This window comes from Suncus etruscus, chromosome 9 (assembly GCF_024139225.1).
Source record: "Suncus etruscus isolate mSunEtr1 chromosome 9, mSunEtr1.pri.cur, whole genome shotgun sequence".
Lineage (NCBI taxonomy): Eukaryota > Metazoa > Chordata > Mammalia > Eulipotyphla > Soricidae > Suncus > Suncus etruscus.
The window spans coordinates 74,145,013-74,159,374 of record NC_064856.1 but is presented as its reverse complement, the minus strand read 5'-3'; the positions used below and the strand labels follow the sequence as shown (position 1 = coordinate 74,159,374).

General features: G+C 37.6%; 1 non-coding gene across 1 annotated transcript; it reads right to left on the bottom strand.

The window, feature by feature from the left end:
- Nucleotides 1–6,626: 6,626 nt before the first annotated feature.
- Nucleotides 6,627–6,729, bottom strand: LOC126019484 (small nucleolar RNA U13). The gene has a single exon (XR_007499171.1). It is a non-coding gene; the product is annotated as a small nucleolar RNA U13 (small nucleolar RNA).
- Nucleotides 6,730–14,362: the final 7,633 nt, after the last annotated feature.

The window sequence follows — 14,362 nt, the reverse complement described above, 5'->3', positions numbered from 1 at the left end:
CCACCAATGTTCCCAGAGTTCATCCCAGTCCTGACCCCTGACCTTTCTTTTTATTTACAAATCATAGCTACATTTTTAATCCTCACCAAACCAAATGCTTAGATCCATAAAATTAATTTCCTAAATAAAGACATGACTCTGAGGTCAAGAGAGGTTGAAGACTTGTCACAATCACTTAATGAGTGATCTAATGGGCCAGAACTCAGTTCCAGATCACTCTCATTTCATATGATTCTCGGGTTAGCAGAAAACAGTTCTCATGCCTTTTCCTTTATCTTTTTTTTTTTGCAACATACAGGTTTTTAAAAGACCTAAAGTATTGATTCAAGTGAGACCTATACAATTATTTTGATTATATTAACTTAATTTCTCAAATGTAATGGAAAATATTTGGAAGTGGCATAATAATAAAAGATAGATGGAATTTCTGAAAAGAAATAATGCCTATAAAAATCTCACACGACAGAAAACTTGACCAGCTAAATGAAGATTTATCAAGGGAGGAAGCAGACATCAAGAGCAAAGGAGATCTGAAACTATGTCATTGATCATTAAAATAGGCCACCAAAACTTTTAAGAATTTTCAAAATGTCCACTCAAAATTCCTGAGTTTATAATTAGCAGCTTAAGTTGTGCTACTTAAAACTATTTTATTTTAAAGAAAAATATTTTTTCCTCAAATCTAATTTCCAGAAGAACAATCCAACCAGATAAGAGAACATACTTTTCTCAAAATGGTAAGTTATAAATAAAAATCATATATTTTATATATGTATATATATATATATATATTTACATGGAGTACCTCAGAATATGAACATGCAAGTTTAAATTTCAGTGTGGTCTTTCATTTTGATATTTTTAATTTGTATTTATTTATTGGTTTATAATTGACTTTAATATAAAAATAAGTGCTTACAAAATTATATCACAAAATTTTGTTTGTTTTTATTTGTTCCTTTGAAAGCAATCATACTCACAAGCATAAGCATTGATCTAGTTGTGATCAATGAGATGGAATGCAGGGATTGAACCTGGGTCAGCCACATGCAAGTCAAATGCTTACCTTAACTGTTCTCCTTGATCAAATCAGTCATATGTAAGAAAAACACTTACAGGGGCCGGGCGGTGGCGCTAAAGGTAAGGTGCCTGCCTTGCTTGCACTAGCCTTGTACGGACTGCGGTTCGATCCCCTGGTGTCCCATATGGTCCCCCAAACCAGGAGCAACTTCTGAGCACATAGCCAGAAGTAACACCTGAGCGTTACCGGGTGTGGCCCAAACCCCCCCCCCAAAAAAAAACACTTACCTTAATTGTTCTCTGGACCTATTCATCAATAACTTCAGAAGCTAAATATTTCCTATAAATTTGCTTCAGTAATTTTTTCCTTAGTATTTTCTATTTGGATTATGGTGGAAATGATGTTTAAGTAATGTCTGATACTAGTTTTTCTCATACTTGGTAGCTTAATGGATTTCTATATAAAAGTATAACTTAAGTTACAAATTATGAAGTATAACTTAAATATAACTAATATCTCGATGTTATGGCCATTTCATTCTATTTTTATAATAATTTTTATATTTTGCTCTTTCCTCACTGGTTTGTTATTTCTCTTTAACCCTTTTTTTTCTCAATACTTAACTCTCAAGAAACAGAATTTACCCTCCTCACTCCAAATCACACCAGCCAGATCCCAAAACAAAAGGACAGCCTTTCAATCCTCCTTGCCTTCACCCAAGAAGAAGCTTCAGCCACTGCGACTGTGGATTTACTCATAGTAGCCCCTTTTCTCCCACCTCCAGTGAGACTGTTTCTCACTATCAGAATTGACTTTTGAGAGACCCTCAGCTAGAGGATATTTCCTGATTTGTGACTGCTTTAAGCACGTTTCAGACCCCACAAAGCCACATCACAGGTTGAAATGTGCTCCTAATTTTATCCCCTCCTCAGACTATCTCAAGACTTAAAGGGGATGTGTTTAATTCCTTTGTATATTTTTTTAGGTGTAAGTCCTTTATAGGTATAATTCTTATTATGTATTTCCACATGCAAATATAGTTTTCCCCACCCCTTCTTTGGATTTGTTTAGTAGGAAATTCTAGCAGATAAGTTTCTCTTGGGTTCTGAATTGATGTTAGAACCAGGTCATAGGAATTGTTGAGTTTGGTATTTTTACACACACACCCCCATGCACCAGTAATGGCATAGTTCCTTTTTTTTGCAGAAGCACTTTAAAATGGGAAAATCTTACAGGTAGGGAGAAGTTCTTATCTAATAGGAATAGGAACTCCTAAATATTTTATTGCTAGGATCCCTTCACCCTGAACATTTGTCATAGTGACTTAAGCTTCAGTCAATCAGACATTGGCCATTTACCCCCAAACCTTGTGTCCCATCTTTCGAACTGATAGAGTTTTCTACACCAGTGCTAGGAAACAAACTTCTACTGGGAAAGGCCCTAAGACTGCCCTATCATCGATTTGTTTCACACTGACAACTTGCTTTCAAGGTGGATATCCCTGCTTCACCACCTAATGGTGAGATGAACCCAGAAGACACTCTGTGACACCCTGAGTTCAACATAGTATCTGTGCAAAAACCAAGATCTCTAATTACCCAAGCCTGAATGCAACAACCGTAATTGAGAATTTTTCCTGGGACCATGACAAATACTTTGGGTTTAAACAACTTAGTATGGCCAGTGCACAGCTTTTGCTTCACTAATGCAAAATCAAAAACCAACAAATAACAAAAACAAAAAACAGAAACAACTTGTCACCCTCTCTTTAATCTTTAAGATGAGCTCTTACATTTTTCATTGAAAAAGGTATGACTTACTTTTTTTTTTCATGTTTCTGCATTTTTTTTTATAAAATTAAAAAGAAAAAGAAAGAAAGGATTGGAGCCAAAAGTCAAATGGTCTCACATGCAATGGTGGAGATAAAAAAAAAAAAAAGAATGAAACTAAATATCCAAGCAAATTTAAACAATAATAGAATCAATAGAATCAAACTATAACAATCTAAACTAAAAATGGCCTGTTATACTGGCAGGCCAGGGGACAAAGGGTGATGGTTTAGGAGAACTCTGGAAACATTGGTAAAGGTTGGTCGACACTGGTAATAGGAATGGCCCTATTTTGTTGTATGTCTGAAATCCTACTATGAAGTACTTTGTAAATCACAACGGTTTCAATAAAATAAAATTAAAAAATATATATCTTCTTGATTTCCAGGAAGAGGTGGAACAAGATGTGGGGAAGAAATTATAATTCTCTGATCTTATTTCTGTAGACCCCAATGTTTCAAGATGGTAGATGAGACCCCAGTTTTCTTAGAGGAAGATTAAAAGCTCTCATTTCACATGTAATGTACTCTAAAGCTGAGAGAGCATGAGGGGAGTGCTCTCTTCCAGAATATATATTTTGAACATTAAATACAAAGCTAGTTCTGCAAAAGTTTAAATATTAACTCTGCCTCAGTTAATTTTTGTCTGTTTTGGACATTTTCTTCCCCTAAACTGCAGTTGTCTTTCAGTAGTCTAAATTGCAAAATAATTATCACATTCTTCAATCTTCTGAGAAATGATTTCCTCTTGTAATAATAATTAGTTCTAATTCTTCAAGATATTTGACCCTCTTTTAATAAATCTTCAACTTTGTGTGTTCAAAATTCTTGTCTGGGGACATTTTTTAATGGATTTTTCCTCCTTTTTGATATTATCAATACACTTGTCTAAATGGTTTATCTACTTCAGATAATGAACACATTTGGGTTCCACCTCTCTCAAGGGTTTCTAACACATATTTAACTTATAGATTTAGGTCAGTTTCCTTAATGTTATTTCTTTGGCATAGTTCCAGTGCTTGGGTATAACTTCCTTACTCACTTTTCAAGTCCAATTCCCAGGGATCCTTTTTGCTTAGGTTATCAACAAGCACAGTAATCCCAATCTTGCATTTTCAGCAAGTGTTCTCTCAGAAATTTGATCTGATTATCTTGTGCAGTGAAAACTCTTTTTACACCTTCTGTGGAGTGTTCCTATCTTACTTTTTTGCTGATTAAGTTCACAGACGTGTTCCTTCCAGTTTCAGTTCTAGTAATAGCAGTTTCTGACTCTCCTGAACCTGAAAATTATCCTTCATCACATCTCTGAGAGAAATCTGATCTTATCTATCTTTCCTGTGAAACATTTTCAGGCATGTTTTGGTTTTTAGCTATCTGACATTGGAGGACTAGAGTTTCATTTTCTAGGGAAATCATGTTTTTAGATATTTCGACTGCCGGTCCACCTTGTTCAGTAGATGTACATTTCACTTACTTTGACACTCTAGAAAGCAAAGTACATTCTTCCATGAAGAATGCACTTTACAGGTTGTCTTAAGGCTTTTAGAGATAGACTCTGAGAGTTGGAAGCCATTAAAGACACCTCAATATCTTCATGTTCTACAGCAATATAGCTCTTTTTCCCCCACAGTTTCTATTTTCAAATACTCCAAATTTAAAAAAAGTTTTCTTTTGGTACCCTCCTCATCAGATGACTTCAGTCTTTGCCAACTGAACAAAGCAATAAAATTCCCTAAAGAACTATACATACTATCAAAATTATAAACTAATTTATAAAATTATAAACTAAGATGTATGATTTTTGCCTATATTTAAATAACATAAAAATATTGTTGCAGAACATCCCTTATGAAAGACCTTATGTACAGAGGGGAAGCAATCCTGTTACTTTCTATGGCCAGACGCCAGCTGGCTTTCATGGTCACAGTTATAACTTCACCAGATCACCTACACAGAGTGAGAATAAACATACAATAGTCTTGTCCAGAACCCAAATGCATGAATTGGGAACAAAACACCTTGGAGTCCTCAGCAAGTAGTTTTGATGGGGAAACTGCTTCCAGAGGTTTTATTATTGGGGCATGGTAGAGAGAGTCAGAACCACACTTTTAAGCTCAGTTTCTATGATCACTCTAAGCCCATCTTCAAGGCCTTCGATCTGTATTTGAGTGTGTCCCATTCTTCTGATTTTCTCCCTGGTGTCTTGAAGCACTCTTTGAAAATAGATCTATATTTTCCTTGTCTTTACCACCTCTGAGCTAACCATAACATTTGCAATTTCATCACTTCCACATTCACAATCCAAAGTTTACCTGGTTATAATCTAAAACCTATATAAGCATCTACCTTTATAGTAAGACAAGAAACAAACATATTAAACATTACCAGTCTATTAGTTCATTAGTGAATATTTTCATTTATCTCTTGCTCAAAGGTGAAATAATTCATTATATATCACCATAAATTCCTTGACTCCATTACAGACATTTGTGTTAGACACAAATATGGTTCTATTTGTTTCCCCAAATACTTACTCTTAAGTAGCTAAATGTGGCTGAAAGAAATGTTGACTAGTCTTCTTTTCAAAAACTCCATGGAAGGTAGCACAAAAAAGCTTGCTCTATTATATTCATACATTCTCCATTCACTTCTTTATTAAAGGTAAATGGTCATATAAACTCTCTCTTTTTTTTTACTGAGTACATAAAAATAAAATCATCAGCAGAAATCCTCATTGCTTGAATTTGTATGTTGAATATACACGTTTTGCAATTTTGGGGGGTAACTGTGGATCAACTGCATATTCTACTGCCCAAAGGCAAATCCAAGAACAACATTTAAAGGAAGTCATTGTAAATCACATCAATAATTTAATAACAATCTTTGCTTTATGAGAACTTGCATAAAATAAATCATAATAATTTTGCCTTGTAGAACCCAATGATTTTAAAGATGACTCTATAGGCGAGATCTAACAGAATATCTGAACATCTGTACAACTTCTATTTTTCTTTATTTACTTACTAGTCTACTTACATAGCTATCTATCTATATATCACCTATATCTAGCATATAGACAATTTTTAACATATACTATCTAATCAATTATATTCAAAAATGTACAATTTTAGTGAAAAAGTATAATACAAAGAAGAAATAGCATTTATTGTACTATAGTCAAATATAAGCATTGTCTATTATGTAAAGAATAAGAGAGTTGCCCTTTTGTTACCTGCAGCTGACCTTCAAAGTTATGAGCTCACCAGTCTTAATAGTTCATTGAAATGTTACATGCATTTATGATAATTTAGGAAATGACATAATCATAATTGCTTCTTTTCTATAAAGAGTAAGATTGATTTAGCAATATTTTGGACATTTTCCAAGAAACCAAGATTACTCATTGGTCATTTTAAAAAAAAAATTCCATGTTTAAATATAAATTATCTGGGCTTAGCAAAAATAAAATGATTCTGCCCTTTTTTTCAAGGTTATTTGTATTATTTCTTGATTTATATTCTATTCTAAAAGCAATGTAAGCTGTGATTTATTTATCTTTAAACTCAAACCTCAGATATTACAGGGTTAAGGTCTATTTTGATCTTCTGCACCATATTAGATTCCAAGCAGCACTAGAAAAATAAAAATATCAAAAAATTAAGGTTTATGTGAAATCTTAATATTCAATTTTTGTGGTCACAGCATTGGATGACATATAAGGGTACAAGGGTTCCTTTTATGTTCTAAAAATAAACAAAAAATATTTCTTTGTTTTAACATCAAATGGCTACTGTGCTATCTCATAACAAGGCTTAAGGGAGGCATATGTTACAGGAATGTATTCACAGCCAATCATTATGCTTGTGAACTAGAAAAGAATTTAAGAATATTCTGATAATGTATGCTTATAGAACTTTCAGTCGTTTTACAAGACTGAATTATTCTCAGATTACTATTTCATAGCATAACTGTCAAATTTTGTTGTATGGATTAAAATGATAAATTATATTCTTTTATATATATACATATATATAAGATATTCAATATATAAACAGGCAAGAAATAATAAAAAAACTTTAAAATAGGTGACAATAGTTAATAAGGTAAATTTGATTCCAAACTGTCATTTATGCAAAAAATACTCTTTTTTTGGTTTTATTTTTGTTTTAGGGCTTCACACGAGAGTACTAAGGACTTTCCTAGGGCTCTATACTCAGGAATTCCTCCTAGCAGTGCTTGGGAGAATAAATGTGATGAAAGTATAGTATTTGAGCCAGCTCTTTGCAAGGTTATTATCTTATCTTCTGTAAAATCATTCCAACCCCTATATATGGAAACTATTAAAGTTTACACAATAAACCGTTTAAATGGGCCCTCTTAAACTTGTCACTTTGACATGTGGATAATTTCCAGCTATCGTTATTTCAAAATTAGGCAAGCTCATAATATTATTTACTCCTCTTCAATAGAAGTAAAACTAGATTCTTGCTTAAAATTAGGGTTTTACTTGAAGTAATATATTTAAAAAATTCATCTACTTACTATGACATGGATATTCTGTAATTATTCCTTTTGAGATTTCCCACTTACCTTTGTATGATACCTCTTCTATTTTTGAAACCTTAGGTCACTATCTCATTTTGATTTAATATGCATACCTCATTTTGCTCCTTTATATTTAGTATCTATTATGCAGACTACCCATACTCATATAATTATTATTATTATTTTTTACATACATGATTGTGTTTGGGTTTCAGTCATAAAAGGAACACCACCCATCACCAGTGCAACATTCCCATCACCCAAGTCCCAAATCACCCTCCTCCCCACCCAACCCCCGCCTGTACCCTAAACAGGCTCTACATTTCCCTCAGACATTCTCAATATTAGGACAGTTCAAAATGTAGTTATTTCTCTAACTAAACTCATCACTCTTTGTGGTGAGCTTCCTGAGGTGAGCTGGAACTTCCAGCTCTTTTCTCTTTTGTGTCTGAAAATTATTATTACAAGGGTGTCTTTCATTTTTCTTAAAACCCATAGATGAGTGAGACCATTCTGCGTTTTTCTCTCTCTCTCTGACTTATTTCACTCAGCATAATAGATTCCATGTACATCCATGTATAGGAAAATTTCATGACTTCATCTCTCCTGACAGCTGCATAATATTCCATTGTGTATATGTACCACAGTTTCTTTAGCCATTCGTCTGTTGAAGGGCATCTTGGTTGTTTCCAGAGTCTTGCTATGGTAAATAGAGCTGCAATGAATATAGGTGTAAGGAAGGGGTTTTTGTATTGTATTTTTGTGTTCCTAGGGTATATTCCTAGGAGTGGTATAGCTGGATCGTATGGGAGCTCGATTTCCAGTTTTTGGAGGAATCTCCATATCGCTTTCCATAAAGGTTGAACTAGACAGCATTCCCACCAGCAGTGGATAAGAGTTCCTTTCTCTCCACATCCCCGCCAACACTGTTTATTCTCATTCTTTGTGATGTGTGCCATTCTCTGGGGTGTGAGGTGGTATCTCATCGTTGTTTTGATTTGCATCTCCCTGATGATTAGTGATGTGGAACATTTTTTCATGTGTCTTTTGGCCATGCGTATTTCTTCTTTGTCAAAGTGTCTATTCATTTCTTCTCCCCATTTTTTGATGGGGTTAGATGTTTTTTTCTTGTAAAGTTCTGTCAGTGCCTTGTATATTTTGGAGATTAGCCCCTTATCTGATGGGTATTGGGTGAATAGTTTCTCCCACTCAGTGGGTGGCTCTTGTATCCTGGGCACTATTTCCTTTGAGGTGCAGAAGCTTCTCAGCTTAATATATTCCCATCTGTTAATCTCTGCTTTCACTTGCTTGGAGAGTGCAGTTTCCTCCTTGAAGATGCCTGTAATGTCCTGTAGTGTTTTGCCTATGTGCTGTTCTATATATCTTATGGTTTTGGGGCTGATATCGAGGTCTTTAATCCATTTGGATTTTACCTTTGTACATGATGTTAGCTGGGGGTCTAAGTTTAATTTTTTGCAAGTGGCTATCCAATTGTGCCAACACCACTTGTTGAAGAGGCTTTCCCTGCTCCATTTAGGATTTCCTGCTCCTTTATCAAAAATTAGATGGTTGTATCTCTGGGGAACATTTTCTGAGTATTCAAGCCTATTCCACTGATCTGAGGACCTATCCTTATTCCAATACCATGCTGTTTTGATAACTGTTGCTTTGTAGTACAGTTTAAAGTTGGGAAAAGTAATTCCTCCCATATTCTTTTTCCCAATGATTGCTTTAGCTATTCGAGGGTGTTTATTGTTCCAAATGAATTTCAAAAGTGTCTGATCCACTTCTTTGAAGAATGTCATGGGTATCTTTAGAGGGATGGCATTAAATCTGTATAATGCCTTGGGGAGTATTGACATTTTGATGATGTTAATCCTGCCAATCCATGAGCAGGGTATGTGTTTCCATTTCCGTGTGTCCTCTCTTATTTCTTGGAGCAGAGTTTTATAGTTTTCTTTGTATAGGTCCTTCACATATTTAGTCAAGTTGATTCCAAGATATTTGAGTTTGTGTGGTACTATTGTGAATGGGGTTGTTTTCTTAATGTCCATTTCTTCTTTATTACTGTTGGTGTATAGAAAGGCCATTGATTTTTGTGTGTTAATTTTGTAGCCTGCCACCTTGCTATATGAGTCTATTGTTTCTAGAAGCTTTTTGATAGAGTCTTTAGGGTTTTCTAAGTAGAGTATCATGTCATCTGCAAACAGTGAGAGCTTGACTTCTTCCTTTCCTATCTGGATTCCCTTGATATCCTTTTCTTGCCTAATCGCTATAGCAAGTACTTCCAGTGCTATGTTGAATAGGAGTGGTGAGAGAGGACAGCCTTGTCTTGTGCCAGAATTTAGAGGGAAGGCTTTCAGTTTTTCTCCATTGAGGATAATATTTGCCACTGGCTTGTGGTAGATGGCCTTCACTATATTGAGAAAGGTTCCCTCCATTCCCATCTTGCTGAGAGTTTTGATCAAGAATGGGTGTTGGACCTTATCAAATGCTTTCTCTGCATCTATTGATATGATCATGTGGTTTTTATTTTTCTTGTTATTGATGTTGTGTATTATGTTGATAGATTTACGGATGTTAAACCAGCCTTGCATTCCTGGGATGAAACCTACTTGATCGTAGTGGATGATCTTCTTAATGAGGCATTGAATCCTATTTGCCAGGATTTTGTTGAGGATCTTTGCATCTGCATTCATCAGTGATATTGGTCTGTAATTTTCTTTTTTGGTAGCGTCTCTGTCTGGTTTAGGTATCAAGGTGATGTTGGCTTCATAAAAGCTATTTGGAAGTGTTTCTGTTTGTTCAATTTCATGAAAGAGTCTTGCCAAGATTGGCAGTAGTTCCTCTTGGAAAGTTTGATAGAATTCATTAGTGAATCCATCTGGACCTGGGCTTTTGTTTTTCGGCAGACATCTGATTACTGTTTTAATTTCATCAATGGTGATGGGGGTGTTTAGATATGCTACATCCTCTTCCTTCAACCGTGGAAGATTATAAGAGTCCAAGAATTTATCCATTTCTTCCAGGTTCTCATTTTTAGTGGCGTAGAGTTTTTCAAAGTAGTTTCTGATTACCCTTTGAATCTCTGTCATATCAGTAGTGATCTCTCCTTTTTCATTCCTGATACGAGTTATCAAGTTTCTCTCTCTCTCTTTCTTTGTTAGGTTTGCCAGTGGTCTATCAATCTTGTTTATTTTTTCAAAGAACCAACTTCTGCTTTCGTTGATCTTTCGGATTGTTTTTTGAGTTTCCACTTCGTTGATTTCTGCTCTCAGCTTTGTTATTTCCTTCTGTCTTCCTGTTCTTGGGTCCTTTTGTTGAGCATTTTCTAGTTCTATTAGCTGTGTCATTAAGCTACTCAGGTAAGCTCCTTCTTCCTTCCTGATGTGTGCTTGCAAAGCTATAAATTTTCCTCTCAGTACTGCTTTTGCTGTGTCCCATAAGTTCTGAGAGTTTGTGTCTTTATTGTCATTTGTTTCCAGGAACCTTTTTATTTCCTCCTTGATTTCATCTCGGACCCACTGGTTATTGAGCATGAGGCTGTTTAACTTCCAGGTGTTAAAGTGTTTCTTCTGAGTCCCTTTGGAGTTCACAAATAATTTCAGAGCCTTGTGGTCAGCGAAGGTAGTCTGCAAAATTTCTATCCTCTTGATCTTATGGAGGTATGTTTTATGTGCCAGCATGTAGTCTATCCTGGAGAATGTCCCATGTACATTGGAGAAGAATGTGTATCCAGGTTTCTGGGGATGGAGTGTCCTATATATATCCACTAGGCCTCTTTCTTCCATTTCTCTCCTCAGGTCTAGTATATTCTTGTTGGGTTTCAGTCTGGTTGACCTGTCCAGTGTTGACAAAGCCGTGTTTAGGTCCCCCACAATTATTGTGTTGTTGTTGATATTATTTTTCAGATTTGTCAGCAGTTGTATTAAATATTTTGCTGGCCCCTCATTCGGTGCATATATGTTTAGGAGAGTGAATTCTTCCTGCTCTACGTACCCCTTGATTAATATAAAATGTCCGTCTTTGTCCCTTACAACCTTCCTGAGTATAAAGTTTGCATTATCTGATATTAGTATGGCCACTCCAGCTTTTTTATGGGTGTTGTTTGCTTGGATAACTTTTCTCCAGCCTTTTATTTTGAGTCTATGTTTGTTCTGACTATTCAGGTGCGTTTCTTGTAGGCAGCAGAAGGTTGGATTGAGTTTTTTGATCCATTTAGCCACTCTGTGTCTCTTAACTGGTGCATTTAGTCCATTGACGTTGAGAGAAAGAATTGTCCTGGGATTTAACGCCATCTTTATTTCAAAATGGTGTGTCTTTTGGGTAGTCTTGTCTTAGATTAGGTCTTTCAGTTTTTCTCTTAAGACTGGTTTTGTGTCTGTGAAGTTTCTGAGCTGTTTTTTGTCTGTGAAACCATGTATTCTTCCATCAAACCGGAAAGTGAGTTTTGCTGGGTATAGTATTCTGGGTGAAGCATTCATTTCATTCAGTCTTGTCACAATATCCCACCACTGCTTTCTGGCATTGAGCGTTTCTGGTGACAGGTCTGCTGTAAATCTCAGGGAAGCTTGCTTGAACATGATTTCCCCTTTTGATCTTGCTGTTTTCAGAATTCTGTCTCTATCTGTGGGATTTGTCATTGTGACTAGGATGTGTCTTGGGGTGGTTTTTCTGGGGTCTCTTTTGGTTGGTACTCTTCGGGCATGCAGGATTTGATCACATATATTCTTTAGCTCTGGAAGTTTCTCTTTAATGATGTTCTTGACCATTGATTCTTCCTGGAAATTTTCTTCCTGGGTCTCTGGGACTCCAATGATTCTTAAGTTGTTTCTGTTGATCTTATCATAGACTTCTATTTTCGTCTGTTCCCATTCTTTGACTAATTTTTCCATTGTCTGCTCATTTGCTTTAAGTTTTTTGTCCAATCTCTCCTGCTGTATGGAATTGTTATGTATCTCATCTTCCACAGCACCAAGTCTATTCTCAGCTTCTGATACCCTGTCCCAGAGCTTATCCATTTTGTCATTCACTTCGTTTACTGAGTTTTTCAGGCCTGTTAGTTGACATGTTATTTCAGTTTGGAGTTTTGTCATTTCTGCCTTCATATTTTCTTGGTTCTTATTAGTGTTCTGTTCAACTCGATCCATGGTTTCTTGGAGTCTGTTGAGCACCTTCCAGATTGTTAGTCTAAAGTCCTTATCTGAGAGGTTGATTAGTTGTTCAGTCATTATCTGGTCCTCAGAATTGTCATCTTCATTCTCTATGTCTGATGCTGGCCTGCGCTGTTTCCCCATTGTCACATTTGTATTGTGGGTTTTTCTACGTGTTGTAGTGGTATTCATTGTCTATATGATGTAGGCAGCACACTCCTCTGGCTCCTCCCTTTCTGGATGGGCTGACTTGCCTCTAAGGGAGGGGAGTCCTCCGTGGATGAAGCCTCACACTGGGTCAAATCTTAGGCCCGAGCATGTAACAGAGAAGACAGTCCAGAGAGAAATGTTTGCTTCTGTGATATAGCGCCGTTCTTAGTGTGATTTTTCCTTCTTGTTGCAATGGAGTTCTTTCCTTAGAAAGAGTGCACGGCCGCGTAGCGAAGCGGAGCGGCCGTGCTCCTCTGAGCCTCTTTTTGCCCCACTCGCAAGAGTTTCACGCAAGAGGACAGTAGACAGACATAGACAGGTCACACTCACAGTCTTTCACAGCTGAGCCCCACTGGGCCGGTGTACTTTCGCGGATTTTCCCCGCCTGGTGTCACACACAGGGAGCCAGCTTTTGCAAAGGATAGCCGGTTTTTATGCTCTGAAGTCCCTCCCTGAAAATGGCGTCTGGGCGAGCGAGGTTTCTGGAGGCTCTTTTTGCCCCACTCGCAAGAGTTTCACGCAAGAGGACAGTAGACAGACATAGACAGGTCACACTCACAGTCTTTCACAGCTGAGCCCCACTGGGCCGGTGTACTTTCGCGGATTTTCCCCGCCTGGTGTCACACACAGGGAGCCAGCTTTTGCAAAGGATAGCCGGTTTTTATGCTCTGAAGTCCCTCCCTGAAAATGGCGTCTGGGCGAGCGAGGTTTCTGGAGGCTCTTTTTGCCCCACTCGCAAGAGTTTCACGCAAGAGGACAGTAGACAGACATAGACAGGTCACACTCACAGTCTTTCACAGCTGAGCCCCACTGGGCCGGTGTACTTTCGCGGATTTTCCCCGCCTGGTGTCACACACAGGGAGCCAGCTTTTGCAAAGGATAGCCGGTTTTTATGCTCTGAAGTCCCTCCCTGAAAATGGCGTCTGGGCGAGCGAGGTTTCTGGAGGCTCTTTTTGCCCCACTCGCAAGAGTTTCACGCAAGAGGACAGTAGACAGACATAGACAGGTCACACTCACAGTCTTTCACAGCTGAGCCCCACTGGGCCGGTGTACTTTCGCGGATTTTCCCCGCCTGGTGTCACACACAGGGAGCCAGCTTTTGCAAAGGATAGCCGGTTTTTATGCTCTGAAGTCCCTCCCTGAAAATGGCGTCTGGGCGAGCGAGGTTTCTGGAGGCTCTTTTTGCCCCACTCGCAAGAGTTTCACGCAAGAGGACAGTAGACAGACATAGACAGGTCACACTCACAGTCTTTCACAGCTGAGCCCCACTGGGCCGGTGTACTTTCGCGGATTTTCCCCGCCTGGTGTCACACACAGGGAGCCAGCTTTTGCAAAGGATAGCCGGTTTTTATGCTCTGAAGTCCCTCCCTGAAAATGGCGTCTGGGCGAGCGAGGTTTCTGGAGGCTCTTTTTGCCCCACTCGCAAGAGTTTCACGCAAGAGGACAGTAGACAGACATAGACAGGTCACACTCACAGTCTTTCACAGCTGAGCCCCACTGGGCCGGTGTACTTTCGCGGATTTTCCCCGCCTGGTGTCACACACAGGGAGCCAGCTTTTGCAAAGGATAGCCGGTTTTTATGCTCTGAAGTCCCTCCCTGAAAAT